The sequence below is a fragment of the Narcine bancroftii genome, chromosome 5 (genome assembly GCF_036971445.1).
Source record: "Narcine bancroftii isolate sNarBan1 chromosome 5, sNarBan1.hap1, whole genome shotgun sequence".
Lineage (NCBI taxonomy): Eukaryota > Metazoa > Chordata > Chondrichthyes > Torpediniformes > Narcinidae > Narcine > Narcine bancroftii.
In genome coordinates, this window is record NC_091473.1 from 105,879,785 (window position 1) to 105,896,669 (window position 16,885).

The window sequence follows — 16,885 nt, forward strand, 5'->3', positions numbered from 1 at the left end:
GGAGGGGTTGCAGAGAAGATTCACTAGACTGATACCAGGGATGGAAGGACTTGCATATGAAGAAAGGTTGGATAGACTAGGCTTGTAATCTCTGGAATTTAGAAGATTGAGGGGGGATCTTATAGAAGCACATAAAATTCTTAAGGGTTTAGACTGATTAGGTGCAGGTAGGTTGTTTCCCATGCTGGGAAAAACCAGAACCAGGGGTCACAGTTTAAGGATAAGGGGGAAGATTTTTAGGACTGAGATGAGGAAAAATTTCTTCTCTCAAAGGGTGGTGGATCTATGGAATTCTTTGCCACAGGAAGTAGTTGAGGCTGGTTCCTTGTCAGTAAGTTAAATTTGGCCCTTGTGGCTAAGGGGATCAAGGGGTTTGGGGAGAAGTCAGGAATGGGGTGCTGATCAGCCATAAATGGCAATGTAAGCTTGAAGGGCCAAATGGCCTATTCCTGCACCTATTTTTCTATGTTTCTTATTTGCCCTTTGATGAAATGAATGGAGGAGCCAGCAGCAGACAGACAACAAACAAACACCAGGCTCAATGGAGTCTCCTGCTGCATCCCCCTACCCCCACCACATACAGCTCCTTCCTCCTTGTATAGTCACAAGCTTCCAACCTGAACATATCCCATTTAATCCTTCTCTCTGTTCACTGTTACTAATCTTCAATTCAATTCAGCAAGTTAATCCAATGCCAAACAGTTTTTTTTTTGTGTCATGTGCTCTTGCACTTCTACTTTGCATATGACAATTGAGTTGCTGGACCAATCACAAAATAACCCCCATTTCACTGCACTCAGGTGTAGTTTGCAATGAATTTGAAACATATTCTATCAAACACAAATGTTTTTATCTTGCCTCCCACATTTAACACAACCACCAAGGATCAAGTACTGAGCTCTTCGAAATCCTGCTGGTAACAGTCATCACATGGAACATCCAGACCACTTGAGGCACCCACATTCATACTTTGTTTATCTTTAATAATATACTGACTTGAAAGATTTTTTGCCATATTAATAGTCAGAAAAATGGTAAAATGTCTTTTTAAACTGGATAGAATGTTAAACTATCATGAGACAGAATGTTAAACTATCATGAGAAAGAATGTTAAACTATCATGAAAGCCTGAAAAGCTGTATGTGACATTACAAATCTCATTCAATTTTCACTAAATATTTATCATTTTTTTAAATCTCTTCTATATGTAACCTCTATAATTACCATACTATTGTTCTGGAACATCATTTCATTTCTACGTTCCAGAATATTGGCAACTAATTTGAGTAAATCTCCAATTGTATTCAGTATCAGTTGATGAGGAACTGACCTGTATCCCTAATTTGTCTCATAACCTCTTAATCACACCACAACACTCCAATTAAATAAAAACACTAAAAATTACAATATACAGGAACAGAGGAACAGGAAAAAATAATTCAGTCTCATGAATCTTCGGTGCTAATAAATTAGCCTATAATTGATCTGCACAACTCCATTCACCCTTTTTCATTTACCCATGGACACCCTCACCAAAATAAAATCTGTTCATTTCACTTCAATTTCAATAGACCCCCATCATCAATTCTCATGTGGGGCAGAGAATTCAAGGTATTCACAACTCTTTTTGTATAAAGTGATAATACATTTCATTTGAGGGTACCCTCATGCTAATATTAAGAGGGTAATATGCTCCATTATTCCCTACCAAATTTAATTGTTTCTTTATGTCAACTTAACCAAAAACCCCTGATCCCTTGATTCTGCTCCATCATTTAGTATGATCATGGTTGTACCAATCTAATTCCCAACTCTACTTTCCCACCTAGTCTCAACAATTCCTCTAATATCAGAAAATTTTGGCCTTGAATATAGTTAAATTATTTCAGAATTTCTGAGTATTTAACATCACAGATTGGGGATGAGCCTAATGGAGCCAGCAAGGTATTGAATGAATGCCCTCTGTACTGCCTCTCTCCCATGGTTCCATTAAGTTTATGAAATGTCTTTTCAGATTTTAAATTCAAGGCCTGGTACAAGTTTGATTAAACTTGACAAACCAAAATATCCCTTTTGTACTTCAGAATCCTAAATTGAATATGGTACCCCAGATGCTGTTTAAGCACAACTCTGCATAACTGAAACATAATCTGCTCTCCTATTCATACCAACCTGCTTAAAATTAAAGAGCAGCTTTTTTACTTCTTTAACATTGTTTGTAACAGTTTAATGCTGGAGAAACTCAACAAGTCAAACAACGTACTTTATATAAAGATACATAACCAACATTTCAAACTTGAGCCTTTCATGAAGGTATGAGTAAAATGTAGGCAGGCACCTGAATAAAATGCTGGTGGGGGGGGGGGGGGAGGAGCACAGGCTTGCAGACAAAAGGTACAGATAGGGAGCAATGAGAAAGATTCCCACAGAACTCCCTTTGGAGAGAGGAAAAGAACTTCTTCAGGATAAGTATAACTTGCCTAGTTACCGAAATCCTTTTGCCCCTCTAATTTTTTGAATTAATCACCATTGTGCTTTGTTTTTCTGAGTGTAATCTTTAGTGCAGCATGTAATATTTTACAATCTATAACTCTGCATTGCTGCAGAGAAAAATAACTTCCAAATTTAAAAATAATTTGTCATTGTGTTTGGAACAAACTCCTCTGCTCAATGCGCTGAATGACTAACTTCCATGCCAATAATTACATGGTTCAATTCATTTAAGGTATAGCTTATGCGTCAGGAAATATCTTACTGAGCTGGCAGTCAGGCGTGAGCGAGGACTCAGATGACAGCATTTTCTATCTGAGAAGGCTGTCTGAGCCACAGAGAAATCTCTCAAATCTGTCAGAGACAGACCGACTCCAGCCTCTGTCCTAATTCACAAGATCTGCAAGAGAAAAATATCTGGGGTCAGCTAGTCTACAAAAGTTCATTTGTTTTTAAATTCTGTTTATAAAGTGCCAAAATTGCATATTTTGCACGAGGTTTAATAGTGAGCATCTAATTCAAAAACTGCATCCTGTTTATTTATACATTTGATCTCAAAAAACATGTTGATTTACAATTAGCCTTGTCTCACAGGAGTGCTTTTCAAACATCTTCCATAAAAACAGACTAGGATTTGTACAGTGAAGTCAGAACATGGAAACATTCCATTTCAACTCAATCAGATCATTTAACCTTCAAGCCAATGAATAGTTCAATCACATTTTACCTATTTTTTAAATTATCCCCTCAACCCTTTTTCTTCATTTGCTTATTTAATCTAACCCTGAAAACTCCATAGCCCAGCAACTCTCTGTGTTACTTTTTTTCCTGTCTTTAGTTCAAAATCTCCCATATCTAATTTCATATTCACAGCTCTTTGTCCTTAACCCTTGCTGGAGTGAGCCTGCATTTTTTTTTATCATGTGAAACATGTGTTGTATGTCCTAATAATCTTCTGGGTTATAGCAAAGCCACATTTTAAGGCCCATCTTGATCATTACCTATTTCATGTGCAAAATCATAACCTTCAATATGAATGAGCTTCAATGTTTTGATCTGTGGATCAGGCTAATATTTGAAATGGATAAAGATGCATCATATTTTTGGAGCCCATTTTCTTTTGACCAGTGGTGACTAGATATACTGAACCAGTCAACAGCGAAGAGCCAAGAAATTTGTAACAATGAATCCAAAGAGACAACAAAAGACAGCATTCTTAACTCACTTGAGAAAGCAGATAAATCTTTAAAAAAGAAAGGACAAATATTAAAATAGCAAAAATTTCATGTATAAGGATACTGAGAATATTTGTAAAAAATAATGTTGATTCTCAACAAGGTCCTTAAATTCATTATTCACCAACAGAGTTAGTTGTTGTATCTGACACAAAGTGTTAATGTATCTGATCATCCGAGTTTTCTCTTTCAGCTGTGAGTTTTGAATCTACTCCCAGGAGACTGACATTGAAATTTTTGACATGAGTGAGACTATTGCTACAAATAGGAGTGAGAGGAAAAAAAGATGAATTAAGTGACATTTATTCCAAATAATCAATGGAACCTTCGTCACTGTCAACAAAAATGTCAGTCTTGAACATAGTTTGAAAAATTAACTCAATATTTTGCAACCTAATACCCTTGGTGTCGAACAGCTTACATGAACTTGAATCATAATATTTTCAATAATTCCTTTGATCTTTGATCAAATATTTTAATGTTCTTGCAATGTTTTGGTATAATCTTTATTCATGCTGCTTAAATCACACCACTTTGAATGTTTTAAATGAAGAACAACATTAAGTTGGGGAATATGCAATGGAATATGGAGAGAGCTACTGCTCTAGTTAATGAACTGGTAATACCAGCACTGTAAATCAAACAACCTTTTATCTGCTGTGGATTTTACCATTAAAAAAAATGGGATGATATCAGCTCTTAAAAATTTGACTGAATTACATCTTTCAAGAAATCAAAGCATATCAGGGTTGTACGTAATGCCTTGTATGTACTCTGGCAATAAATCTGAACTTTGATTTGCCAAAAACAATCCTTACCTTTCTTCTTGATGAGCTACAATACAAAGGCATGCAAAGATTCCTGCTGGAGAATTCAGATAACCTGATATTCACTCAAGAGTTTTCCTTCAGCGAGGATCAGGTGAGTGAAAATACAATGTGCAGCAAATCTCAAAATGAAAGCCAAGCACCTCTGCAGAGAATATTCTTGAAGGTATAAAATCCTGACTTAAAGCCTAAGAGTTTTTTTTTCTTTCTAACACATCGACATCTAAATCCATGTTCTGCTGAACATTTAGAACTCAACTTGAGAGCTAAAATAGTGAGAAACTAAATATAAATTAAATAAATGGAAATATTTGCAATTTAATTTTTATAATGAATGGAGTAGAATAGACTATTATGGACAGAGGAATTTAGAAGTTGGAAATTGGAAGCAAGATTAAATGTTGAGTTTGATAAATGTGTAATGTGGGTTCTTAAATAATCTTTGGAGCAGAACATCACTGTAACCCACTTACAAACATAAAGCTTCAAATAAACACAGCTTTTACTTGTGGCAGTTGTTCTTCAACTGAACCACAGTTAGCATGGTACAACCATAACATAACATAACGATTACAGCAAAGAAACAGGCCATTAGGCCCTTCTAGTCTGCACCGAACCAAACACCCCTCTCTAGTCCCACCTCCCTGCACAATGCCCATAACCCTCCATCTTCTTCTCATCCATATACCTGTCCAACCTTTTCTTAAATAATACAATTGACTCCGCCGCCACTATTTCTCCCGGAAGCTCATTCCACACGGCTACCACTCTCTGAGTAAAGAAGTTCCCCCTCATGTTACCTCCAAACCTCTGCCCTTTAATTCTTAATTCATGTCCTCTTGTTTTAATCTTTCCTCCTCTTAACGGAAATAGTCTATCCACATCCACTCTGTCTATCCCTTTCATAATCTTAAATACTTCTATCAAATCCCCTCTCAACCTTCTACGCTCCAAAGAATAAAGACCTAATCTGTCCAATCTCTCCCTATACTCTAGATGCTTAAACCCAGGTAACATTCTGGTAAACCTTCTCTGCACTCTCTCCACTCTGTTTATATCCTTCCTATAATTAGGCGACCAGAACTGCACACAGAACTCCAAATTAGGCCGCACCAACGTCTTATACAATCTCAACATCACCTCCCAACTCCTATATTCCATGCAATGATTGATAAAGGCCAGCATACTAAAAGCCTTCTTCACCACCCTATTCACGTGAGTTTCTACCTTCAGGGAACGATGTACCATTACTCCTAAATCTTTCTGCTCTTCTGTATTCATCAATGCTCTCCCATTTACCACGTATGTCCTGTTCTGATTCTTCTTACCAAAATGAAGCACCTCACACTTATCAGCATTAAATTCCATCTGCCATTTTTCAGCCCACTTTTCTAAGCAGCCCAAATCCCTCTGCAATCCTTGAAAACCTTCTTCATTATCCACTATTCCAACTATCTTAGTATCGTCTGCATATTTACTAATCCAATTCACCACCCCATCATCTAGATCATTAATGTATATAACGAACAACAATGGGCCCAATACAGATCCTTGAGGCACACCACTGGTCACCGGCCTCCAACCTGACAGACAATTATCCACTACCACTCTCTGGCCTCTCCCTTTCAGCCAATGTTCAATCCATTTGACTATCTCAAAATTTATACCTAAAGACTGCACCTTCCTAACTAACCTTCCATGTGGTACCTTATCGAAGGCCTTACTGAAGTCCATATAGACAACATCCACTGCACTACCCTCATCCACATTCCTTGTCACCTCTTCAAAAAATTCAATCAGATTGGTCAAACATGACCTTCCTCCCACAAATCCATGTTGAGTGCTCCTGATCAGACCCTGTCTATCCAGATGTTTATAAGTACTATCTCTAAGAATTTTCTCCATTAATTTACCTACCACAGACGTTAAACTTACAGGCCAATAGTTGCCAGGCTTCCTCCTTGAACCCCTTTTAAATAACGGAACCACATGCGCAATGCGCCAATCCTGTGGCACTATCCCCATATCTAATGACATTTGGAAAATTACCACCAGAGCCTCTGCTATTTCCTCCTTCACTTCTCTCAATGTCCTGGGGAAGATCCCGTCTGGTCCCGGAGACTTATCCACCTTTATATTCTTCAAAAGCCCTAAAACTACATCTTTTGTAATCTCTATATTCCCCATATTTACCCAATTTGCTTTTTTTTTATCTCACATCTCCCAATATCCTTCTCCTTAGTGAATACCGAAGAAAAGAAACTGTTCAATATCTCCCCCATTTCTCTAGGCTCCACATACAGTTTTCCGCTCTGATTCTCTAAGGGACCAATTTTGTCTCTAGCTTTCCTCTTACTATTAACATATTTGTAGAACTCTTTTGGATTAATTTTCACCCTGCTTGCCATAGTTTCCTCGTACCTTCTTTTAGCTTTCCTAATTCCTCTCTTAAGATTCCTCTTACATTCAATGTATCTTTCAAACATCTCCTTAACTCCATGCTTCTTATATCTAATGTACGCCTCCCTTTTTCTTCGAACCAAGTTTCCAATATTCCTTAAAAACCACGGCTCTCTCAAACCTTTTGCCCCTCCTTTTAACCTAACAGGAACATAAAGCTTTTGCACTCTCAAAATCTGATCTTTAAAAGACTTCCATCTCTCTACTACATCCTGCCCATAAAACAAATTGTCCCAATGCACACCCTGCAAGTCATTTCGCATCTCCTCAAATCTAGCTTTTCCCCAATCAAAAACCTCAACCCTTGGCCCTGACTTCTCTCTTTCCATAATGACATTGAAGCTGATGGCATTATGATCACTGGACCCGAAGTGCTCGCCAACACTAACCTCCGTCACTTGACCCATCCCATTTGCCAACAGTAGATCTAACACTGCTCCTTCTCTGGTTGGCACCTCTACATATTGTTGTAAAAAACTATCTTGCACACATTTCACAAACTCTAACCCATCCAGTCCTTTCACAGAATGTGTTTCCCAATCTATATGTGGAAAATTAAAATCTCCCATAATTACAACCCTGTGCTTATCACAAATATCTACTATCTCCCTACAGATTTGCTCCTCTAGGTCTCGGTCCCCTCCGGGTGGTCTATAATACACCCCTACAAGTGTAACCTCTCCTTTCCTACTCCTCAGTTCCACCCAAATAGCCTCCGTGGAAGTGCCCTCTAATCTATCCTTCCTAGGCACCGCTGTAATATTTTCCCTGACAAGCAATGCAACCCCACCTCCTCTTGCCCCTCCGACTCTATCACACCTAAAACAACGAAACCCAGGGATATTCAGCTGCTAATCACATCCCTCCTGCAACCATGTCTCACTAATCGCTACCACATCATACTTCCAAGTATCAATCCATACCTTCAGCTCATCCACCTTTTTTACAATACTCCTGGCATTAAAATATATGAATTTCAGAGATTTCCCAATTTTTAATCCCTGTTTTCCCTCATCTTTAATAACAACATTATTTACTTTTCCTGCCAATTGCCCTTCATCTTCTTCCAGAGCATTTCCCTTCTCTATCACCTGCCCATCCATATTCAAATACTTACTACAAACTTTCTTTGTTTGCATTCTAACCTTCTCCTTACTGCTCTGTACTATTTTGTTCCCTCCCCTCCAACCATTCTAGTTTAAAGGATCCTGAGTAGCCCTAGCAAATACCTCTGCCAGGATTCTGGTCCCCCGGGATTTAAGTGTAACCCATCCTTACTGTACAGGTCACATCTCCCCCAAAAAAAATCAAAGGTTATTGTTGAGGTATTCAACATGTAGCAATATGTTAAGGCTCACCATTTTGTGAGGGCCAGTAATCTCCCCTACTCAGTGGAGGCCTCGCAATTGCTCGGACTGTGCAGAAAGCAAGCATCATTTTTACAGACAAGAGAGAGCCCAACTCATCAAGACCACTCGCCCCTTCGAACATCTTAGCATGGACTTCAAGGGGTCCTCCCATCCATGAATCGAAACATCTACTTCCTGAGCATCGTGGACAAGTACTCACGTTTCCCATTCACAATTCCCTGCCCTGATATGACCACACCCACGGTCATTAAAGCACTCTAGAAAGTATTCTTATTCAGATATTCCAGTTATGTTCATAGCAACCAGGGATCCGCCTTCATGAGTGAGGAGTTGCGGCAATACTTCCTTTCCAAGGGCATAGCTACGAGCAGAACCATTAGCTACAACCCCCACGGGAATGGGCAGGTGGAGAGGGAGAATGGTACAAGCTGGAAGGCAGTCCTTTTGAACCTCAAGTCTAAAGGGATGCCCATATCCTAGTGGCAAGAGGTCCTTCTAGAAGCACTGCATGCCACCAGGTCCCTTCTTTGCATGGCAACTAACACAACGCCACATGAAAGATAGTTCTCCTTCCCTAGGAGGTCGGCATCGGGAACCACGCTGCTGATCTGGCTGATGTCCCTGGGGCTGGTGCTCCTCTGGAGGCATGTTAGAACACACAAGGCAGACCCACTGGTCGAGGAAGTGCACCTCCTGCATGTGAACCCCCAGTATGTGCTGGTAAGGTACCTAGATGGGCAGAATGATACCGTGTCCATCCGGGACCTGGCACAAGCTGGTAGTTCTGTAGCTATGCCCTGGCATGGGATGTGCACCTAATACTCTCGGGCAGCAATCAGTTGGCCCCAGGGATCATCCTGACAGGCAAAATAGTGATCCCACCTCCAACACAGCCCCCCAAGTTTTCCCACCCACCACTGTTACAAACAAATGTCCCACCCCCAACAGACCCAGTAGACACAAACACTGTTCAGCCCTCAAACACCCAGCCAAGCGAACAAGCCACTGTTCCGCTGGAACCAATGATAGAGCCAACAGTACTTCAAAGATCGCAGTGCCAAATAAGACTTCCAGAGCAGCTGAACCTTTGAACTGCATGGACTGCAAGACCCATGTCAATGGTCATTGCCTTGCATCACTCCTCTAGACTTCATTCAAAAAAGGAGGGGTGAATATGGTGGAACATGGTCCTGAGGGCATGTCCAGGCATGTCCTCACTGGGCTGGAAAGGCTGGCCCGCCTTCTGTACCTGTAGCTCCTCCCCATAAGATCTCCTACTAAAGGCTGAGAACTCTAGTCTCCACCCTCATACCTGCCTTAGATGTGAGCCAGCAACTTTCTGGTTCTTTTGATCAACCAAGCCTCTTTGACTACTTGCTTCGTGTCTGCAAGTGGTCATTGATTGCGCCACATCTTGAATTCAAATTCAATCCATTCTTTTGCAATCTCTGCATAATGGTCTGTCATTTGATTCCTCCCACTAAAGTGCATGACTTCATATTTTCCTTTTGGAAAGCTTTCACCCACTCATTTAACCTATTTGTACCTTGTTGCAGTGTCTAAGTATCTTCATTGCAACTAGGGTGGCCATTCCAAAGAAGGACATGGTCATAGGCTACCATATTACATATACATATCCCTATGTAACATATGGTAATGTGTGTGTGTGTGTGTGTGTGTGTGTGTGTGTGTGTGTGTGTGTGTGTGTGTGTGTGTGTGTGTGTGTGTGTGTGTGTGTGTGAATATATATATATATTTTTTTTTAGTGATGACCTATGACCATGTTCTCCTTTGGAATGACCACCCTAATTGCAACATCCTCTCACATCGATATTCATAGGATCAAAACGTTCTCATTGTCTTTGATGATCGTTAATAATTGTTTTTGATAGAATATAAAAATTTGCTTGCATTTAAATTGCCTCCTGTTTAATTCTTAACTTTTTATTACCCCAGAGAAAACAGGTTAATCAATTTGTGTAAAATAGCACAAAATTCAAATTAAGCATTACCCATATAAACAAATCTAAATCCCAATTTTCTGTTTCATTAGCACAGCCAGGAACCTAAATTGTTGTATGAACCAGCTATTTACTGAATTACAGCAAATAATTTAAGGAATAATATTCTGTATGAAGCTGTGAAGATTAAAAAAAAAGGAATCTTTTCATGTGTGTTTGCCTAAGTCAGGGATCCTTCAAATGGTGAATACTGAGTGAATGGTACAAGAATCAGAGACAGAGAAGGTCCCAGGCCTGTGACACAATGTCCCTACACAGACTCCAAATCAAAGCCAAGATAAAGAAATTATTTTCAACAAGCTTCAACCTTATGCTACTGCACTTCATTCTGGAGCTGACAAAATAATCCATTAAGTGGAGTGAAAAGCAGCCCTTCAGCTTGAATGGGTGGGTGAACTGTGAACAGATGTGAAATTGACACAAGAGTAATAAATTCCACTAATTCCAAGATATTTTTTACCTCAACAATAACTTTTGTTCTTATTTAAATTTATTATGATGAAGGAACACTGCAAAAATGATGACAATTGTTTACACAAATACTACACAGAAGTATTTTTGAACATTTAATTCAAGGCCACATAGGGATATATTAGGATGGATAATCAAATGTTGATGGATAAAATAGTTTTAATGAGCTCCTTCAATGAACAGACAATGGTGTATCTAAGGTTTGACAGGTATGGCACTTGCCCTGGGCGTCATTTTTAGAGGGGGGCACTGAGCAGTTTCAATTAAAGTCAGACAAGCAAACCTTGGATAGGGAAAAAAAAATCTTCAGATGTATGATCTGTCTGAGAAGTGCTAGGATGGCCCGATTGTTAAACCACTTATGTAAATTATTAGGTATTAGGTAAAAATACAGTGCTGGGAGTTACATGACCGCATACCTCACAGTACCACTGCTCAGTACCAACTGGCAGTAAGACCATTCTCCTGTGTAAACTAGGGAGGTGGTCTAGAATTTTGTGCAAAATGTATGAAATGTAATGTTCCATGTCCTTAAAAAGTGCCATGTCCTTAATTTGGAGCATTGTGTAAGAAGACCATGAAACGTTTCTAAACGAAGAACAGGAAAGTGGAGTTGAAAGACAGAAGAGATGAAAGTTGGAGGTGGAGGAAGCCAAGAAGTTAAGTAAGTTCTTCATGCCCTTCTTTGAAAAGTCCAGAACAAGTAGTTCAACATGTTCCATAGGGGTGCCTGCACCTGCTGCAAGTTTGAAAGAATCCGAAGGTGGATCAAGTACAAATGCGTCACAAACTGAGGAGGAAGTCAAGTCAGATAATCCGAGTATGACGAGATTAAGAGTGAGGCTGCCATAGAGAACATGGACGTGAAAGGAGGTGGTGGTGGTGAAGTTGAGTTTATTGACAAGATTTTACTTGATGAGATTGAACCTGATGACACTGAACCAAGTGAACTGAATTGTGCCAAAGAGCCTCGAACTGTCAAACCAGAAGTGATTGAAATACAACAAGGATACTGGAAATGCAATTTTGCCTGACGTGTTGAATACAGAAATAATAAAGCTGAGTTTGACGTATTTCCCAAACAGTGAAGGGCCCTTCCTACTAACAAATAACCGCTCAATGAACAAAACTTGGTTCAAGAGGAAATTGGGAAATGGTCATATTGAGGAAGCAACTTGCTCATGGCTGATCTATTCCCCTTCTAAAAAGTCTGCATTTTCTATCTGTTGTCTTCTCTATTCCCAGTCAGACCATCAATCCTCATTGGATTAAAACCAAGTACTATGGTCTCATGTTTAATTTGATTCTTGATCAGGCACACTGTTAGAAGATGTCAGTAGTAGTGAGGTATGTGGGTTTATTTTGAGAGGAAAACAGTCCGAGTTAGAGAGTCCTTCCTGGTTTTATCCAGTTAAGCCAGAAGGATGTTGAGAGCTTGGTTGAAGACATCTTGAAACAGCTAGAAAGGGAAGAAATAGAGCTACAATATTGTTATTCACAGTGCTATGACAACGCTGCTGTGATGGCTGGACACAGAAGTGGTATTCATAAAGAATAAGTGAGAAAAACAACCTGGCAGTGTTAGTGAAATGCGATTGTCATGGGTGCACATGCAGCCAATCAAGGATGCAATGATGATCACATTTTTTGGAACCATAGAAGCCCTCTACAGGTAGTCCTCAACTTACGACCTACACGAGTTACATCCACCTGCACAAACAACCAAATTTTTTTTTTTTAAAAACACTGTGCATATGCTGAGACTCTTCATTGAAAGTTAATTTGTTTAATTTTTTTGAAAATTTGCTTTATTATCTCATTAAGACATGCAAATCTGACTTACGACCAATCTGAGTTATGACCAATCCTTCAGTCCCAATTACAGTCGTAATTTGAGGACTACCTGTACATGTTTTTCTCTTGTTCAACATAGTGCTGGAAAAAATTCAAAAACACCATGCCTGTGGTTGTAAAGTCAGAGTCCGAAACCAAGTGGAGAGCAAGGACAGAAACCGTGATGCTCATCAACAAGTGCCTCGAGGAGATACTTCAAGTTCTCCAGGACATGATAAACAATGAAAACAAGACTAGTGAAACAAGAAGTGACACAAGGCAGCTGTACAACTGTAGGTTGAGTTATGATTTTCTGACTTTATTAGGATTTTGGAACGAAGTACTCATTCAATATTTGTCTGGAATTGAAGGCCCTCCAAGATCATTTTGATAATGAAAGGGAAGTGTTGGTCAGTGAGTCACTTGAAGAAGGATTCCGTCTCTGTCAAGAGTGGAATGTTGAAGTTGAAAGACGTCAGTGACTAAAGAAATGAATGGCTGATGAGAACTCAAGAGTCGCTGGGTTAACAGATAATGAAGAAATGGAAAGAGTCACAAAGGGAACCCTCGGCCGTCTTCACAGAGAAATGGATGAAAGGTTCGCTTGTTTGCAAAATACTGATACCAAGTTAGGGCTTCTTCTCGAGGTCGAAGGACTATATTACGGCACTGACAGTACAACCTAAAGAAGAATTGTGAAAATTTGAGCTAATTGTACAGCTCTGTTGTTGATGGACAACAACTATATGAAGAAATTTTGGATTTCAGAATGTTACTATCAAGGCGAGCCAACATGAAAATATCAAGAGCTGAAGAGCTTCTCAAATTTATTGTTCAGTATTCCTATTCAGATAATGCTGTTTCCTTCACCAGCTGTGAGAGATTAGTCACCAAGATAAAATTAATACTTTTATATTTGAGAGCCTCCATGGGTCAAGGCCGACTCTGTGATCTTGCTCTGCTGAGTGTAGAAAGAGAGGAAACTGAAAAAACTGAGTTTGATGACATCATTGACCAATTTGCATCAGTGAAAGCAAATAAGATGCAGTTATAATTTTCATGTAATGCCATAATTTGTTAATTAAAAGATTAACAAGCTTGACTTGTATTTTTGAGCTGATCTAAAGTTCTAAAGATCTAAAGTTATCTAAAAAACGTGTGTCAGATGTTTGGACAGAGACACAATTTCAGTGCTTGCCATAGGTTCTATTTTCCAATGATTCACTCCTGCGAACAGAAAGACTGAAAAGGTTTCTGAAAGGAATTTAGAACATATTGTCCAGGCAGCTAAAGGCAGAGTTTCCAATAAGAATAATGAAAATCAGAGAAGCCTCCAATTGTTTTGTTTACTGAAGCACAGATTGTGGAAACAGTGAATGAATTGACACAAAGCACAATACAGTATCACGTTATATCATCATTGTCAGAAGAAAGTTAAGTCTCTGCTTTTTTTTATGTTACTGCGAGTTCTGTGGAGATGTAAATGTAAAAGCAATTCTGAAGATATAGCTTCTTTAATTTAATCAAATTTGATATGCCATAAGAATCTAAGGCTACATTCAGAGTTCACACTTCATGATTTAATCCTCGCTATAAACTATTTTAAATTTAATTTTGGCTCATTTTCCTTTAACGTGTTCAGGTCAAATTGCAGGGAATGATAAATTAAAGCAAAAATGTGCATCCCTCTGCATTTTCATTAACAATGAAACCAAATCTCTCTAAACAAACTCTAGTTATGAACAAAGTGGAACAAAATAATTAAAATTATTCAGATTCAATCTATTTTTTTCTATATACAAGTGACGCATCTTATTTTTCATTTTGACAAATTCTAAATGAGTTAGGCTTCAGTGTATGCCTATATTTTAAAACTGAAGCAAGCTCTATTTGTTTGGCATAGCTACAGTACCCACTGCATTCAATCACCCAGAAGCAGAAAGCCATAAACTTCCTCCACTGCTTTATTAGAAAGGCAGGCCCATAAAAATTCATCAGGATAATGTAGAGATGAAGCTCGTTTGAACTGCCATCCAGCAATCAACCAATCACTCAGAGCGTGGCATTTACAGCACATCTCATTCCCCTGTTCCTTAAGGACAATTGATTTTCCTGATTCTATTAGCATAACAGCAAAGAAAATGACTGTAGTGCAATATTTTTTAGAAAGTTCGAGATGTATGCAGAGCATCAAATTGTAACAATGATAATAAGCAAGTGCATTGCAGCAACACTGCAGAAAATAAGAGCTCATGCAAGCAATTTAAAATACAAATAGACAGAGAATAAAGGAGAAACATGTTAGAAAATCAACATAATTTCTAAAGAGCCTAATCAATAGGTGACATTTGGGAACAATTTTGCATACTGCAGATTTCTAATTTCACAGAACAAGGTTGTTTAATATTTTTATTTTCAAAAGGCAGCAGCCCTCAGGATTTAAAAAAGAAAAATGTATATTCTTAGTATCCTCAGAATTTTATGCTAAGAGACAATACATTTAGTTATTTAATTTTTTTTTAAATTTAGACAAACAACACAGTAGCAGGCCCTTCCAGCCCATCAGCCCACGCTGCCCAAATACCCCAATTAATCTACAACCCCTATACATTTTTTGAACTGGAGCACCCAGAGGAAATCTACACAGACACGGGAGAAATGTACAAGCTCTTTACAGAGAGCAGCAGATTCAAATTCAGGTTACTGGCACTGAAATAGGGTTGTACTAACATCTACGCTAACCATCATTATAAAATTCTACCAACCTGTTAAGAGATGTTTTTTGACAGACAACACATTCTTTCCTATATGAAAGCCTAAACTAGAATTATTTTCCTTGATTTTGGAATGCAAGATTAATTGTAAAAGGCCTAACAACTAAAATTTATTGTGCAAAACAGAAGAGACTGGAAGCACTCAGCAGGTCAGGTAGCAAACCATGGAAGGAAGAACAAAGTTAACATTTCAAGTTAAAAATATTTCATCAAAACGAGGAAAGAGGAAAACAAAACAAGTTAGTTATAAATTGCAGAGAGGAGGACAAAGGGAGTATCTCTGAGTTGGGATGGCACTGACATTGAGATGATATTTACAAAGGGAGAAAACAAAGGAACATATAAAAGTTGTTGGAAATGCCCAGCAGAGTGTTCATGGAGAAAGGAATATCTTTTTTAAAATGTGCTTTCTCTTTCCAAGTTTGCTTCTATAAATAAATCTTTGAATACAATCGTTTGGTAAAGCAAATTAATGATATGTTGTTGGGAGCCTATAGCAGGTAGGGTCATGTAACCTCTCTGGCAGGAACTTAGTCAGAAGGTCAAAACAATCCACGGTGAGCACAATGGGGTTTGCCATTGGCCCCTTTGAAGGAATGCACACCTCAAAAGCCCAACACTTTTAGTATATGAGTTAGTATATCAGGAATGATTATTGACTCTTGGACTTTACTTATTAGAGCACAGAAGGATGAGGGAGGACCTCATTTTGAATGCTGAAAGGCCTGGACAGAGTAGATGTGGCAAGGATGTTTCCCATGGGAGAGGAATCTAGGAAAAGAGGGCATAATATCAGGATAAAATGGCAGAAATATAAAAGAGAGATGCAGAAAAAATGTCTTTAGTCAGAGGGTTGTGAGTCTGTGGAACTTGTTATCACAGATATGTTCTGATAAGTTGGAAGATTAAAAAAAGGGTTAGAGAAACAGCAGGGAAAGCGCAAAGATGAAAAAAAATGGGGTGGAGGCAGGAAAAGAGACAGGAGGGAAGGAAAAGAATGAATAATGCTGAAAAAAGATGGGATGGGTGCAACAGTGTTACCTACTTGTGGAAAACTAAAGGTCTGCTGAAGTATCAATAAATTAATTAATAGTTCAAAATATAGAAAGGGATATTACTATTGATACTGAAGCATCTTAGACAAAATGGTTCTAATGTCTGGCTCCAGTGACATGACATTCAGTAAAATGATTATATAACAATCAGAACATATCTGGGTTTTTTTTATGGGGCACACATCAGATGGGTCTCTGTATTGGTTAGAAGAAATGGTTTTGAAATACATTTATTTTGCATGTGCATATAATTTATTTTTGATGCTGGAAGAATGAAAGAGGGCTCTCAAGTGTAATTGAGTTGAATCAGGAAACGAGCAAGCTGAAGACATTGGATAATTGAGTTCAG

The 16,885-nt window shown here is 38.6% G+C and overlaps 2 long non-coding RNA genes across 12 annotated transcripts in view; one reads left to right on the forward strand and one right to left on the reverse strand.

Annotated features, from left to right (window-relative positions):
* LOC138763817 (uncharacterized) overlaps nucleotides 1-10,654 on the forward strand; it is a 42,382-nt gene extending 31,728 nt beyond the window's left edge. The window contains exon 5 of one of the 2 annotated variants that reach the window (XR_011357846.1): nucleotides 10,569-10,654. This is a non-coding gene — a long non-coding RNA (uncharacterized lncRNA). Of the gene's footprint in view, nucleotides 1-3,918; nucleotides 4,403-10,568 lie in introns of those variants that run through there. The other variant, XR_011357845.1, reaches the window with a different exon arrangement.
* Nucleotides 1-16,885, reverse strand: part of LOC138763816 (uncharacterized) — a 99,778-nt gene that overhangs the window by 60,199 nt on the left and 22,694 nt on the right. For 7 of the 10 annotated variants that reach the window (XR_011357837.1, XR_011357842.1, XR_011357838.1 and 4 more), the window contains one exon: nucleotides 2,756-2,890. The exons of 1 other annotated variant lie outside the window; for it this stretch is intronic. This is a non-coding gene — a long non-coding RNA (uncharacterized lncRNA). Of the gene's footprint in view, nucleotides 1-617; nucleotides 692-2,755; nucleotides 2,891-16,885 lie in introns of those variants that run through there. 2 more of the 10 variants (XR_011357839.1, XR_011357843.1) reach the window with 2 other exon arrangements.